Below are 17,394 nucleotides of genomic sequence, written 5' to 3'. Positions count from 1 at the left end.
AGTCATTCATTCTTCAATACACCTTGGCATGTATATATTTATAAAACATATTCAAACTTTACAGAAAGACACATTCACTGGATGATGTCATCAGTGATGTCATCAGTGATGTCATTTGAGATGTCATGAGTGATGTCACTGACCATGTCATGAGTGATGTAATATGTGACGTTATCAGCAGTGCATTGTGGGGGCGCGAGTTATAGTTAGCTCAACTAACTATAACAGGCGAATTTCTCTGGTTTTATATGAGTCAAATGTCCAACTAACTATAATGTCCCTGAAACCTATGGTTTTTTCAGTGAATATATATAAGTATATATATATATATATATAAGGCCACGTAAAGCCACGTTACGTGGCTTTTCATGGCCATATAAATATAAGAGATCATATCATTCCTGGACCTTTGGATCACGTTACACAACGGCACTCTGCTTACAACCAACTATCGTAAGCCCACAGACAGAAACAGCCTCTTATTATACGAGAGTCATCACCCCAAGGCCCTGAGAGACAATCTCCCAGTAGGACAGTTCTTACGACTACGACGCAATTGCAATACCATCTGTGAATATGAAAAACAATCTGCTATCCTCTCACGCAACCTCAAGGATCGCCACAGGGACCTTCAAACCGGGACCAGTTCCTCTTTTTGCCTTTAAAAGGACCCAAAATCTTAAAGACCTCCTTGTTCACACACGACCCAGATACACTGTTAGCAATCAACCCACACTATGGTCCTTACCACCAATCTTAGGACACTACCCCTGCGGGACGTGTTCAATTTGCCCCCTGACAGCCCAATCCAAGAGCCTAGATCTGGGATTAACAAGACCTTGGGTACAGAAACGCCACACAAACTGCAACACAAATAATTGTGTGTACCTAATCACGTGCCCATGCAGTAAATATTACGTGGGTATGACTACAAGACTGATTAAGATCCGCATTGGGGAACATCAGAGCACAATAAGGTGTAAAAAGACAAATACGAAACTCCAAAATCACTTCCTAGAGAAGCAACATACCACGACTGACCTGAGGTGGACTATCATCGAGTCCAATCCCAATTGGACTACTACCGCCTTGCTCAGACAGGAACAACGCTGGGTCTTTCGCCTCAAGAGCCACAGTCAAGGACTGAACGAGGATATACCTTGGTCTGAACTAGTTACCTAACCCGTATACCATTACTACTAGGCAGACCATTTTCCCACCTACAGCTCTGACACTCTTTAGCTTGGCCCATCGCTCTAATTGAGGTTCACCTCATTCCAGTATCTTCTGCCACGATGTCCTTGGCTCCACTGCCACCTGACACGGCATTAGCCCACACGTTTTTCACTATCATCTGGGCATGCCATTGACAATGATACTCATCTGTCTGATTTACTAGTGCTTTATACCCCCAAGCCATCATAAATACTGAGCTACGCCATCTGGGCTTCGACCCGACCCACTTGGCTACGTTATCCCCCATGGTTCAACATATCTCTGAGACCCCTCATAAGAATACATACTAGCAATCCATTTCACCCAACAGGTGTTAGTGACACCCACTTTGCCTTTCAGAGGAGACTCCACTTCTTTGTTGTCATTCTGACTACCTCCAAACTTAAGTATTTTCCACCAGATACTTCTCGAACACAATACCTCAAACTATTGTTCCCTGGTTCCCTTTAAAACTATTACGAGCAACCAGAGCGCATCTCGCTCATATTTCAATATGGCCACTACGATTCCTACGTTTAACGTCTGCACCATTCTTAGGCTTGAAAGTAACGCGCTGCATCAGTGTCGACTGTGTTCACATTCCCAATCCAAGATGGCCACCATACTCCCACGGCACACCTCTTTGACAACGCTTGGCTTCCCGTAGGAACACGCCCCCGCCCAGACAGACTTCCGCCATTCTCCTGCATTTAAACCAAAGCGACTCCTCAAACTGCTACTCCGGAGTAACGCATTCAGCTGGGTAGGTGAATTGGCCTGAAGGAGGGTGGACCTAAGTAAGTATCACTCCGTTGCTCCTACGATCAAGGCTACAGAAGGTATGTTAGCGATCTAACGCTCGAACCATCGTTGTCTTTATTTTCACAGATACCACCCCCACTGCCGGATGGACTCACGAGAGGGCACTTTTCCTTCTCTCTAGGGGTATTCAGCTCATGGTGTTTGTTAAATGTGTTTGACTGGTGTGATTGCACGTTCGCGTTTTTGGCGCACCAATTCTACCGCACTTTCCAGCCCGCAATGAACGTAGCATATAACTGCACCAATGAATAAATTAATGATATAGTTGTTCTCCATCCGCTATCCCGTACCTCACTATTCAGGTGCCTACGATCAACATCCCGTGCCGCTTAGGCACCTCACCTGGGTGGCGAACGAGTTTTGAGCTATATAGAGCCCCTGGCTCTGTACGCACCAGATAAGATTGTATATGCACGTGTGCTCAGGGATCTAAGTTCACTGCTGCCTGTGGTTGTCACATGACTATGAGTGCACTACACGGCAGCTTATGCCTTTACCTAACCATTGATGAGTGGTACGTCCATCTACCAATATACTCTCTGCTTCACTCTAGGTACAGCGTGAACTACGATAATGTTTAAAAAAAATGTATAGTCTCTGTTTTCCTCCCCTCTTGTCTCCCTCTTTTCCCCACAGGTACAAGGCTGAGACAGACTATTTTATGGCCCCCGTTGCATAATTCGCATTTGAAAAATCTGACTAAAAGGTACTTTGGGATCTAAGAGTGTTTCACTCTCTTCCTTACACTATTTATAACTTTTCAGATTCTTGGTCCTGATGAAGCGCGAAGGGATCCATTAGGGACGGCGTGAAACATGTTGACCAGTGCACTTTCCTTTCACACACGGGCACTAGGAGCAGCGGAATAATACCCGTCCTCTATGCCATCCATTAATAGAGGACTCCTTATGGCCCTGTTCTGTTACTTTTAACTCTACCCTCGGACTGACGAATAAAGCTATCCCCATGGTCCTGAAGGGGTATTTTAAGACACTATCACACACACCACTATCACCCTTCCCTGCTCTTGCGGGGCCCGTGGGGGACTGCAGCGCCACCCCCACGAGGAGCAATGCCCGATGATGAAGCATGACACTTGCAAGGGTGTGTGAGGGCACTAATATCCAATAGGAGAGATTCCCTAGGGTAGAACACATAACCTACAGAGACTCTATCTTCTCCTTCTATTTCAGCAACCTAGTTGGTCTCTGACCCTTCTCTCCCTTAAGGAACAGTTACCACAGTGGGACATAACGATATTTCTTGGGAGTATTGGTACTGGACCTAACTTCTTTCCAAACCCACTCCCAGTCCCCACTCTCTTATTTTTTTGATTATTCTTATAAATATTCGCACCTTTCACGCAGGAAACTGCATGAAAGAGGCATTCCATGTGTGTTGCTGGGGGCGTTTGCAGCAACACCCATGGCTTTTTGACACTGCCCCAGATTTACGAGACAACGAAAGTCTGAGGCAGCACCAAAAAATTACGCCTCCCCAGAGGAGAAATATCTTTATTTCTCCTCGATTTTCCTCTTTCGTTTGCAGCACACATAGAGAAATATCTTTATTTCTCCTCGATTTTCCTCTTTCGTTTGTGTGCTGCATTCTGCAGCACACATAGAAAGAGGAAAAAGCCTCTTGTGATTGTTTTTTGTGCAAGAAGGTTTCCCTTCCTGCACAAAAACTATCCCCACAACGCAGGCACCCTTGCACCATGTTGCAAAGGTGCCTGTGTTGGCACACAGCAGGCCAATGTGTTCTGGTGCAGAGGAAAAGGACAGGAATGCGCCGTATCTAATAGATACGGCACATGCCTACCCTTTTCTTTTTCCGTAGGGCAGTGCAGCAGCAAGGCCTGCTGCTCTGCCCTGCAGCCAAAAAAACATAAATGAGGCCCTCAATCTATCTCAAACAAGTCTTTTCCACTGTCCTTTTTTTTTGTTGCTTTACCGGTACACATGTAATCATATTGTGTGCATTGAAATGTGTTCTCTTTCTTGGTGGATGCATTAAATATTAAATTGTGCATTGTGTGGGCGGGCATTTTACATATTTTTGTATGAAAAAGGGGGAAATTTAAGGTTATTACACTTTATTGCCATACTTTAATAGTAACTCTGCAGCAATTAAATACTTGTTAATTCAGTTTTGTGGTACTGGAAAGAACCTACTGCTCAATTAAACAGAGATCGGTTTCATTGAACAACCAACAAATTGCTGAACCCTCGAATACATTTTGTATCTGTAGAGTGATAACGATGCACATGTGGGCAGGATGCGAATTTCAACTGTTTGCCCGATGAATTTGAAATAATATTGTTCTTAGTTTGCAGGCTGGCATGCTCCCTCCTCAGACTTAATGTCCGTTGGATTGCTTTTGTCTGTTTCTTATGTCTAGAAGGCGTTCTTCTGTTTGCTTTGAGTATCATCAAAAAAATATCGTTTTTTTATTTTTACAAAATGACTTATGAACGTTCAAACAGTTTGGTTCATCAAAAAACAGCACGCATTGTCAAAGCTCATACACCCGGTGCTGGTCTCTCGCCTTTTGGCTTTTACAATTGTTGTTTTGTCTTGTCATGTTGCACCAACTTTACTGTTGGGAAAGCTGCTAGGTCCCATAAATCTAAACAACACACAGATGGCTAAAGGCAATTTTTGGGGGGTTTACAAAATGCACATATTACTATAGTCCCTGGCACTGAATAGAACTACTTTGTGTGGGGATGTGCTACTTGTGAAAGGGCAACGTGCCACAAGTGAAAGTAAACTCAGCTAATGGGTGCAGGGGGCTGACCCATTGCCCCATGATGCATACTGGAAGGTGGAATACAAAATGTGAATGAATAATGCAGCAACAGACTGATATAGAGAATTTAGCTGAAAATATCTTTAACTAATCATATAAGTTTAATAAAGTCCAAAGGTAAACACAGAGTAAGAGAGGCTCATAAATAGAGACATCTGAACTCCAAAGGTAAAGTAAGAGAGGCACATAAATAGAGACGTCTGAACACAATCTTTGGATTATTCCACAAGCCATCAAAATGACGATGTCAGAGGCACTTCATTCTTAGTGTTGTAATAATTCCTTTTGTATTCATCGTTTGAGATATTACAACACTGTCACCACATTTTACAAAATACATTTACATACAAACAAAAACACGTCCACATAACCATCAAGTACATAAATACCAAACATATGGGACATATATATATATATAAAACATATAAAAGTAACATCTCATTTGCAGTTAGGTCTCAAATCTGCGGGTGTTTAACATAACAAGCAAAATCTTAACTCACATATGCTAATAATGACAAACAATTCTAAAACATACATAAAATACCACTCTTGTCCAAGAGTGTCAAACATTCAGGACTCTTTAGACACCTGCCAATGTTGGTGAAGAAGACCAGAAAAGGAGAGAGTTCTAACTTTCCTTAAGGTTCAATGATGAAGAAATACCCTGCCAAACTGGAAGCAAACTTTCATATCAAGCCTAGATGAGACTGTCATAATTCTTCTCACCATATGCGGACAAGGACCCCTATCTATTGGCCACCTGGAGTCGGATAAGGATTCATAAAGGTTCAACGGAAGAGAATTTCCCCATCAAACTGGAAGCAAAATTGACATATTAGACCTGAAATGAGACAATCCTAATTCGTCTCACAGTAGAGGAACAAGACCCACTATCCACTGGCCACCTAGAATCAGGCAAAGACGTTACCTATCAGTGCAAATGAATGCTATAGAGTATTCCAATGGGCTAGGAATGGAGCTATCTATGTGCACACATCGAGAACTCCAAGCTAAGGAAAGTCAGTAATTAAATTGATACCCAACGTAGTCAAATCCAGTGATTTCCCATAAGGGAGTAACCCGTTGATAAAATGAAGCTCTTTTTCAGAGTATGGTCCACTGTCTGGAGATAAAAGGCTTCGAGTACATAGCAAGTTCTCTACAAATTACCAGCTAATACGAATAAACCAATTTCCCTACACCCGTGAAAGTTAAAAGCTTTGATTGAAAAGTACAATGTTGCGACACATAATATTTTGGAACGGACTGAATAGTGTAACATGCACAGATTTGAATAACATCATCAATCCGCTTGCATGTAAAAAACATTTAGAATATTACACCAGTGATAAGACCCACCGAAACAGTAATCATGTAGAGAGAGCCACATGTGTCAAAAGGTCTTGGCAAAAGGTTTCCATTCTGCTCCGCCAGCGCTGCCATCAGCAGGTCTCCTGGAGTCTGCCTCACTCTTCTGCTGGCCGGAATTTTTTTGTGCTCATACGGCCTGTAATTATGCTTAGTCTCATGTAAGTCTTATTTGTTTACTTACTTTGACTCTGCATTTCCTGTATGGTGCCACTGCCTGCAATTTTCTCCTGTAAACTCGTCAGATTAAGTTTAGTCATATCTGTTTATTTAAATTGCCTTTTAATTTCCTGTACCGCACTGCTGCCAGCAATTGAATTTCTCTGTCCTGTAAATTAGTTTGTGCTACTTCAGCCTTACTTTGTTTTACTATTGTGGACTTTCATTGTTGTAGTGTGCCAGTTGGCTTGCTCCTTTCCCGCCTATTCCCCACCCAGCACCCTGCCCCCTTCCAGGACCTAATTAATGGAGGCTGCAGCTTGGCCACACAGTGGACACATGCAGTGACTGTGTGCAGCAACGGTGCCTTTGGCCCACCAAAGGCAATCCTGTCTGCGCCCTTCCAACCTGGAACACGTGAGGAGCCATGGTCCTCTGGCCCCCCACATGTACTCCACTGAAAAACTTTGAGCCATGGACCCCAGATGCTGCAGCAATAACTGCTGTCTCACATCAACTGTAGGTCCTTTCATCTGCCGCCACTGTCTCTTCACCTGTTTCACCTGTTTCTCAGCACTGACCACCCCATTTAAAGCCCTCTTCACACCCACCACTGAACCTCTCCAATACCTCGTTCTCAATGCCCAGTCACTCTGCAAACACCACTGAAATCTGCGACACCATCACCACACTCACCCCCTAAATTGTCTTCATACAGAGACCTAACCCAATCCCGCCACAACCCTCGACATCACCAATGCAATGCCCAATGGTTACAAAATGATACACTGTGACCACACCAACAAACACGGAGGCGGTATTGCCATCATCTACAAAGAATCCATCCGCTGCATTACTACTGAAGATTACACCACACCAATCATGAAGCACCTCAACTTCCAACTTCAAACCCACAGCAGAATGACCATCAAAGGCACCCTCGCATATACATCTCTGGGCCCATGCCCCGGCTTCTGTCATGCTATTCTGGACTTCATTGCCCTGCTCACCATTGACTCTAAACACTACATCTTCTTCTGCGACCTCAACTTCCACCTGGATGACCTCGAAGATGCCAACATCACCAATCTCCTGGAAAGACTGAGCAAGATCGGCCTCACATAACTGGTCACTGACCCCCACACACTGCACAGGACACATACTTGACCCAATCTTCACGGCCTGTGACAGACTCAAGTGCAACCATGCCATCAGACTCACCTGGACAGACCATACCATCGTTGGATTTGTCATTGCAAGAGTGCCATGCACCACCACCAAGCCCTGACCTCTCCCACCACAGCTGGAACAAAGTGACAAAGACCCAATGGACAGAAGCCCTCAACACCACCCAACCCAACCCTGCAACCACCATCGAGCAGGACATCAAGAACCTCTCTGCCTAGATCATCAAATGATCAACAGAGTGACTCCCATCAAATGCTTCAAGACCAGCAGATCGACCAAACAACCCAACTGGTACACACAAGAACTCAGGGTCACGAATCGCAACTGCAAACAACTGTAGAGAGATTGGTGCACCATCAAAGACCCCACAGACTGAGCCACCTTCAAGTCAGCCCTCAACAATTACCATCAATGCCTAAAAGACACAAAAAGTGAACCCTTGTCAACCACATTAATGCCTCTTCCAACCACAGCAAGGAACTCTTCAACATCATCAGAGTTCTCCTGCCCATCTGTTATTGGGAACACAAACCCCCTTCCCAGGTACCCAACAACACCCTGGTGGTCTACTTCCACAACAAGATATCCACCATCTAAATCAAATTTGAACTTCAACGCACTGACCTCTACAGCCTCCATGAACTCCTTCCACTCAGGAGCACCCACAGACCCCTGCCCCCACCACTTCTTCAACCTCTTCAGCAAGGAAATCCTCCATCCTGTGGCATCTATCACCACAGCCACCTTTCCTAATCAATAGAAACTTGCAGAGGTTAGACCCCTCCTCAAGAAGCCCTCCACCGACCCCAGTGAACTCGAGAACTATGCCCCATCTCTCTGCTCGCTTTCCTTGCCAAAGTCCTTGAGGAGGTCATCAACTGACAACTCACCAAACACCTGAAAAACAACAACATGCTGCATACTTCCAAGACTGACTTTGTCACCAACCACAGCACAGAGACCTCCCTGATCGGTGCCACTGATTACATCAGAACCCTGCTCAACTGAGGAGACACAGCAACCCTTATTCTCCTCGACCTCTCAGCAGCGTTGGACATCGTATCCAACCACACTCTCAAGAGACTGCCACATCTCAATCCAAGGAGATTCCCTCAGATGGCTTGCTTCCTTTCTCACAGGATGAACACAGAGAATCGGCCTATCTCCCTTAACAACAGATTCCAAGAGCATCATCTGTCTCTCTGCCCCACCCTGTTCAACACCTACATGATGGGCCTGGCCGACATTGTCAGAACCCATGGCCTCAACATCATCTCCTACGCAGACGAAACCCAGCTCATGCTCTCGCTCTCACAATACCCCACCACCACCAGGACCAACTTTCACGACTGCATGACAAGTGTTGTTAACTGGATGAGGACCAACTGTACGAAGCTCAACATGGACAAGACTGAAGTCCTGGTCTTTGGAAACAGCACCTCCCCGTGGAATGACTATGGGTAGCATGCCCAACTCAGACCCACACCAACAGACTACCCCTGCAACCTCTGCTTCATCCTGAACAGTAAATTCACCATGAAATTCCAGATCAACGCAATCTTCTCCACCTGCTTCCACACACTGTGCATGTTCCAAAGGATCTTTTGATAGCTCCCCATCGACACCAGTAAAACCACAACCCAAGCCATAGTCACCAGCCATCTCAACTTATGGCGATGCTCTCTATGCAGGAATCACCTCCCAGTTCCGAAAGAAACTCCAGATGATTCAGAACTCAGCTACCATACTCATCCTCGGCCTCCCCATACGTACCCGCATCACCACCCACCCCAAACATACTCACATCACCACCTAGCTAAAGAGCCTCCATTGGCTCCCTGTCCAGAAAAGATGCAAATTCAAGATGCTGATACACGTGTACATGGCCCTCCACGACCAGGGACCAGAATTCATCAACCACTACCTGAACTACCATCAACCCTCTAAACACCTGTGGTCCGCCTCCCTCGCCCTCCCCTTCACCACATCAGCTGAAGCTACAGCGGAGGATGTTTCTACGCCTACCTCGCTGCCAATTTCAGGAACTAACTTCTCCTCCATTGTTGAACAGCACCCTCTCTCACGGAACTCAGAAAGGGACTCAAGACTTGGCTCTTCAACTGACTGCAGTAAGATTCTAGTGTCTGGCTACCCTTGCAAGGTGATTAGCCACGCTTCGCAAATCCAGATTATTTGAAGTGCAGATATAATAAAGCCAATTAGTCTGCTGCTGGCTGCCAGCCTCTTGACTTTGCTAATGCTTTTTTCCAATCTTTTGGTAAATATGTATTCCAAATATATGGGTTGAAAAGATAGATAAATATAGAGGATTTCAAAGACATATAGAGAGTGTTGTTTAGCTGGCAGTTTTGAATGGCTAGTTAGATAGATAGGCTGTTCCCTTTGGGATTCTTATCTGAATATATTGTCCTCATTTATACGTACTCATTCGCTCCAGTGTGCCCCAGTATTTAAACAATGGAATCCTAAATGAATTACCTTGCCAGTAATGTAAAAATAACTCTTTCTTTATTGAAAGAAGTTCTTGCAAATTTGTTATTTTGTTCTACACAATATTAAAAACAAAATACAATATTCCATGAATAGAAGGAACACAATTAAATCTCATTCACCTATGTATATCCACAGTTAAGGTGACAAAGTAGTACATCACATTACTTTATATATTCATGTTATCCAAACACAGTTCATGTGCATGTATAAGTTAAAATATATAATGCCAATACAGTTACAAAATATAAAAACAATACTCAAAACAGAAGTTGCCGATGCGGCATTTCGGTGGGATAGTGCTGGTTTACACCACCTTTTTCAGGACAGAAAAAACAGTATTGTAGAATCTAGATTAATGATGCATTTATAGACATGTTGCATCTTCATCTCGATGCAAAAGACATTGTTTCTTGGTGTCTTAATTACACCTCCAGATTTCTTTTATATATAGAAAGAAGGACTGGGTATGTTCAAAGAGATTTATCAATGTCTATATCAGAATTCAGGTACAAAATTCATTTCTTGTCAATGTGCCCAGGTTTTTTGTTTATCCCCTTCCCATCTGTTTTATATATGTTCAGATGTGCCCGTGTCTAAGACGTTTCATCAAGGATTTGGGGATTATTTAAATCTCCAATGATGTCCTTTATTAGACCTCTAAATTTGTCTTGATCATAGGAGAGTCGCGTTCTAGAACCAGTCGGGACATATTCCAAAAGAACTCTTGAAATACGTCCCAACTCGTTGTAACGCGACTCTCCTATGATCAAGCCAAATTTCTCTCGCTGACATATCACACTCTCTGGAGGGCCTACGCTTCCTTCAGGAACCCCTGCAATTCTTTTCCTGGACCTGCTATCCTTTCTTGGCCACACCATATTATTTCCCGCACACCACGGTTGAAGTTGGGCCCGCTTCCAAGACACTGCTATCTTATATTGTTGCCCTCCCTTTGAACTGCTGATCGGCACTGCCATGCATTCAGGGTCCCCGCCTCTTCTGTGTCCCAGGAGTCCACGGCGTCATGACTGACCGGAGTATTGCTCTTTCTATCCCCATTTGCCCCATGATGTTGGGGTGAGGATAGGACCGTGCAGACAAGAAATCAGTCCGGGCACTAACTTGCTCGTGCTTGACCCACACCGGTGAGCATGAGACACTTGCCTGCTGTTCTGGTAGTCATGTTTTCAGTTAGTAGAGCTTTTGGTCTGACACTCCTCTGTTTTGTAACTCTTCCCCTCCTCTTCTCCACATCCCCAGCAACAAAATGGTGACCATAAATATAGTAATAATGTAGCAATCGACATAGGGCTCCTGCCAAACAGTAAAGAAAGACCGTCACAATCACCACACAACTCTTTTTTTGTTTTACCCCCAAGGTAATTAAAGATCTTCCCCACCCAGCCTCCTTTTCTACAGCTTGCTTTCATATAGGAACCACAAAACACAACCAACGCCAATTTGGAGCCTTCTGGATGCTATGCTTATAAAATTAACTACGCCTTGAATCTAACTGAAAAAGCATCCAAGACCCGACAACAGAATCTCCTCAAATTGCATCCAGAAACTCTGCTCTCTAACCCCTACTTCTGTATGAACAAAAGAGCTATAATAAGTGACCTCATTTTTTATACAAACAGATGAGCACACTAGAGAAAAGCATTACTATCACTGCTTTTAATCTCTATAACCAGGAAACCTCACAAGGCCTCAAACTATCAGTAGCCCCCTTAGCAGCTTACAGACCAGAAGCCACCATTACCATCTACACTAATGATTTGATCCTCATGCAGTCCTTAGATCACCACCTTGAACTATTTGAGGAATTCTTCCCTGTGATTTTGAGAACTGCTTCTAATTCCGATTCCTCCACCGCTACAGGACTTCCCAGCACTGGAGACTTATCTAACTCACCTCCTTCGCCTGGCAGGTCAGATCCCTCCACCCTCCACATCAGTTTTGTAATAACATCCCACACCCAGAATCTGTACTGCAGAGTTACACAACCGAGCTACCTAGATTTTACCTTCAACACCCTATCCTCCTCAAACAGGGTCTCCCCCATTGACTGATCCTCCATTAACACCTAATAACTTACCATTTTCACCCCATCTCTCCCATCCCTCCCTTCCTAATGTCAATCTCCCTCTTACATCCAGTCCACCCTCCCTAATGGCATCTCTATCAGTATATCAGCACCCTAATGCCATTAACATCTACCCCTTGCCCCCCTGCCCACCACATCAGGACCTTAAATCCCGCCCCATCTCACACTAGAATCCAGCCTGGATGAGATTGCCAAAAACCTGAATGATTCCAAAGTTGAACTACACAGACACAAAGATGAACAACTTTCTCAAGTCCGATGGGAACCTCCGATTGAAAACTCTCACTAATGACCTACTCTACTATCACCCTGCCTTATCTGTAACTCACCTCCCCTCCTTCACTACCCTTCCCACCACTCCACCTAGGCACTGGAAGTGGAGAACTAGACCCTATCCCAACGCGTTCACACAGCTGATTAGACAAAACACCCATCTATATGACAATGACATCCAAACCCTCCTCTTATCATATAACTCTCCTCACCATGACCATATGTCTAACCAGGGAAGAATATATACCATCCCGGCAAATGGTCATAGAGCTCACAGGCTCAACTCTAGAGTGGTCAACAAACACAACCTCAGGCGAGTTACCTTCACACAGACCGATCCAACAAACCTCAAATCTCACTTAAAATACATGCTAATCAACTGCAGATCAGCTTCTAGACATGCTGGTTATATTGCAGACCTGATCCATAAACATGATTTGGCCTTCTTATTCTAACTGAAACTTGGCTAAATGACTCCTCTGCTCCTATACTGGACATATTAATCTCTCCCAACTATGACATTGCCAGATTGGACAGATCCTGTAGAGCAGGTGGTGGCATCGCTTGCATCATTCACAGTCTCAACTTGTCAGTAAAACACACACTTACCTCCGCTATATCCACTTGCAAATATATTTGCCTCGATATCTCTCGGAACAACAAACCTCTTTGCAAACTACACACAATTTATCACCCTCCAGGAGACAATCAGGTTTTAATAGAACAGATCATGCACTCAACTCTTTCTGGGAGATTTAAACCTCTACTGGAATTACCTAAATAATCCTACAGTGAACAGCTTAAAAAACTTCCTTGCTGACCTTAATCTGACCCAGTTCTGTGACAGGCCCACACATAACAAAGGATCAGCCCTGGATCTTATCATCGCAAAGCCCAATTCAATTCAATTGGAATCTCTCCTCCCCTGAGATTGAACCGACCACCACCGCATCACAATCCTCATCATGCAAGTAGTGCACCTATACCGCTGCTCTCTGGATTTAGTCCACTACCAAACTGTGAAGAATTTGCCAACTTCTTTCTTCAAAAGACCAAAATCATGAAAAAGGACCTATAGACCTCCCTGGAACAAGCACCTCTCCCATCTCAATCCATTCTTTCTGCCTCCCTGACTACAGACCCTCATATCCCTCTGGGCACTTCCCCAAAAACAAAGCATTCTGGAACTCATTCAAAACATTTGAGGAAAGTGACACCCTCAAGATTCTCACTTCACTGAAACTCTCAAACCACTTCAACGAACCTCCAGCTCCCAATTTCTTCTAGGAAATCATACTCCGATACTCCAATAATGGACCAAGATTACTAATGCCTCACTCCTTCTAGGCACTATCACAGATTGCCTTAAATCTGGTCAGGTTTCCCCTACCCAAAAGAAATCTAAAGCAGATCAAACTGATCTAAATAACTTCTGTCCTATCTCAAATATTCCTACCCTGGCAAAGCTCTTCGAAAAATGTGTTCACATCCAACTCTGCAACCACCTACCTCCCATATCAGGACTCAAAGATTTAAGGTTAATCATTCACTACTCCAGTCATTTTAGGTGCCCCTCAGGGCTCCCTACTCTCACCCACTCTTTTCAACCTGTTTATGGAGCTGCTAATAGAAAATCTGAGTTCACCCAACATCCACTACCATATGATACCCAACTATTCTTACAAATCTCCTCACCTGAAGACATCAATGCCCTCAACACAAATCTACAGTTAACTCAGAATTGGCTAGCATCTAATCACCGCATAATTAACACTAAAAAAAATATTTTTTTACTAAGCACCCCACCCAACCAGTCACCTGTCCTTGAAGATTGATTAAAACACCTTACATCCCTCAACTGCATTTCTTGGGTCATTGACTCAGCAAGATCACTAGGTCTAACTCTCGACAACAACCTCAACATGTAGAAAAACATCAGTGCCACCAACAAAGGAGTGAACCACCAATTGAACATTCTAAGAAAACTAAAAAACATCCTCCCCCCAACAACTTCAAGCAGGCAGTGAAAGCTTTAGTGATTCCTAGGTTGGAGTATGCTACACTGTCTAGATTGCCCAGATCCAAACTGGCTCCTATAAGGGCCTTGCTCAAAGCAGCTGAAAGACTCGTCACCGGCTCAAAAAGAAACAACCACATCACCCCTGATCTGAAATCCCTCAACTGGCAACCATATGAAGCAAGAATTCAGCTAAAAATTGCATGCATGACTCATAAAGCCCTCCACTTTAAAACCTCCAGGTATCTTTCTCAAAAGCTTGTACTCCAGAAACTCCACACCCTCCTCCTGAAATCACAGAGATTCATCAAGAAGGAAATGTACATCCGATCCTTGTCCCCTGAAGTCAGAATTAATCCATCATCTGTCCTTCAAGAATGAAGTAAAAGTACTCCTTATGAACAAATTCCTTCCCTAGATTCCTAGATTTAGCCACATTCTTGACAGCTTTCACAGACGACCTCTTGGTCCTCAATTATTCAATTCTGACTCTATCTTACAGTTTACTGTAATACTGTTTACTGGCATTGCCTATAGCTCTTACTAAACTCTACTTACGTTCTATGTTGTTATTTCCCCTATATTACACAATCCTGTAAAGCATCCCCTCCCTTTCCTGGTTGACACCGATACATTGTTATTGATTGTTTTGCTATCACTGTGAGAATCTCTGTAAACCAGTAAATCTATAAAGCTCTCTGATACCGCAAGGCTCATGCTTGTGCTATAAAAACTATCTAAAATAAATTCATAAAATTGAGAAACAGACTGATAAATAGGTAGATAGATTAATAGATAGGTAAATAGGTAAACAGACAGACAAGTAGACTGAAACACAGGTGGATAGACAGACAGACAAGTAGACAGACAGAAAGTTTAACAGACAGAAAGACAAACAGGTAGATCCAAAGGCAGGTTGAAAGATAGACATATAAGTAGTTAGGATAACAGACAGGGTTGCAAAGATAGATACATTGGGATAATCAACACAGCTTCAATTATGGATACAATAGTTAAATATCTATGTTTTTATTACATCCACGAGCACAGAACGCAAGCTAGAGAGCTGTTGGACCTTACCCTTTTTGCAGGGTCATCCCTAAACGTTGTGCCTTCCTCCTGTATTTTTTCAGACCTGTTGTTGGTGGTTTTATGACTCTGTGCTCTTCACCACTGCTGATCAGTGCTAAAGTGCATATGCTCTCCCTGTAATTTGCTGTTATGGATTAGTGATTCCATGATTGGCATATTTGATTTACTAGTCAGACCCTAGTTCAGTGCACTGTGTGTGCCCAGGATCTGTACATCAAATGCTGTTAGTGGGCTGCAGCACTGATTGTGCCACCCACATAAGCAGCCTATAAATGTAAACTCTGGCCTGCCATTGCAGACCCTGTTTGCAGTCTGGTACTGCCATGTCGACTTGGCAAGTGCACACACTTGCCAATCTCTAACCCTCCCTTGTGGGCTGGGTGCATTGTTTGTGAAAGGTAAGACATGCCCTGATGTGTGTTTTCATATCCTGATAATGAAATTCTGCTAATTTCGTTTTTCACTATTGCAAGGCTACCTGCTCCCATAGGAAAGAATGGGGAGTTTGTTTATAACATCCTAAAACATAACTGCCCCTGGGAACAAGGTAGTACATTAAAGTTTAGTATGCCTTAACTTAGAAGGTTAAATTGCATTTTTAGTGAGAGCGATTTTTACATTCTGTGTATGAAAATACCGCTTTTAGAAAGTAGGTATTTCTTGCTTAGCCATCCAGTATGCCTCTGCTAGGTTTTGTGTATTGCACGTCTGTCTTTGGAGTGTCAGGGGCTGGGGAGCAGTAGTGGCTCCAGAGAGCCTGATGAGTCAGGGCTGGGCTGAATAGGCCTGGTCTGCATTTGGAGTGGTGGGGAGAGTAGAACCTGCACCTGAATAGAGCTCTGCCCGCCTTCCACAATAATGGCTCCGCTCCCCTGTGGTGTGTCTGGAGCCAGGGCTCACACTGACATTGGAGGTTGTTGTGCACGTGCAAAGTACCCCACAGAATTGGTTTTGGTTGGGTACAGACATTGTCTGCCTTCAGAGAACAAAGGATTTTTGTGTATAAGAAGAGGGGCCCATACCCCAGATTTTAGATCACTTGTGGGAATCAAGAGAAACCTTTGCCAAGGAGAAGAGCCGGAGAAGCTGAGGAGGAATACTGCCCCTGTACTGTTTGCTGTCTGGGGTTGGCCTGCAGTGGCTACCTGTTGTCAAGGAAAGAAGAAAAGAACTTTGCCGTTTGCTTTGTCCCCTGCTTGAGGAAGATATCCAAGGGCTTGAAACCGAACTTGCCTCCTGTTCTGAAGTCTCAGGGACACAAAGACTTCACCACCAGCTCCCCTGAACTTCCTTGTTGGGAGTTCTGACCTACATTGAGGTGCCTGCTGTTGTTTTGGACCTCTAGAGACTGTTTTCTGCTGGTAGCTGGAAGAATCCACGCATCGTTCTGGATCGCACAGCGCGGCGCCAAGTTTGTCGCATCGTTGGGGATGCAGTAAGAAACCGATGCATCACATCCCCATGCAGTAAGAAGCTGACACATCACCTCCTCTCTGGTGAGGAACTGACTCACCACCTCCCTTGCGCAGCAGTAAGGAACCGACACATAACCTCCCCTGAAGCAAGGAAACGACGCATCATCTTCTCTAAGTGTAAGGAACCGAAGCATCACCTTCCCTGTGGCCCGTTTTGTTTGTTTGCATGACGCATCACAGGTACTTTGTGTGAAAAGTGTTGCATCTGCAATTTGCTTTGAACAAAACTATTTCTACCATCTGAAAGTCATATTTGTATTACTGTGTTGAGGAGTTTTGTCATTTGGTCTTGTTTTGGTTTAGATAAAGATTACTTATTATTCTAAACTGGTGTGGTGTCCATTAGTAGTGT

The sequence above is a fragment of the Triturus cristatus genome, chromosome 1_1, assembly GCF_964204655.1.
Source record: "Triturus cristatus chromosome 1_1, aTriCri1.1, whole genome shotgun sequence".
Taxonomy (NCBI): domain Eukaryota; kingdom Metazoa; phylum Chordata; class Amphibia; order Caudata; family Salamandridae; genus Triturus; species Triturus cristatus.
The sequence above is the reverse complement of the archived record's forward strand: the minus strand, read 5'-3'. Positions refer to the sequence as shown.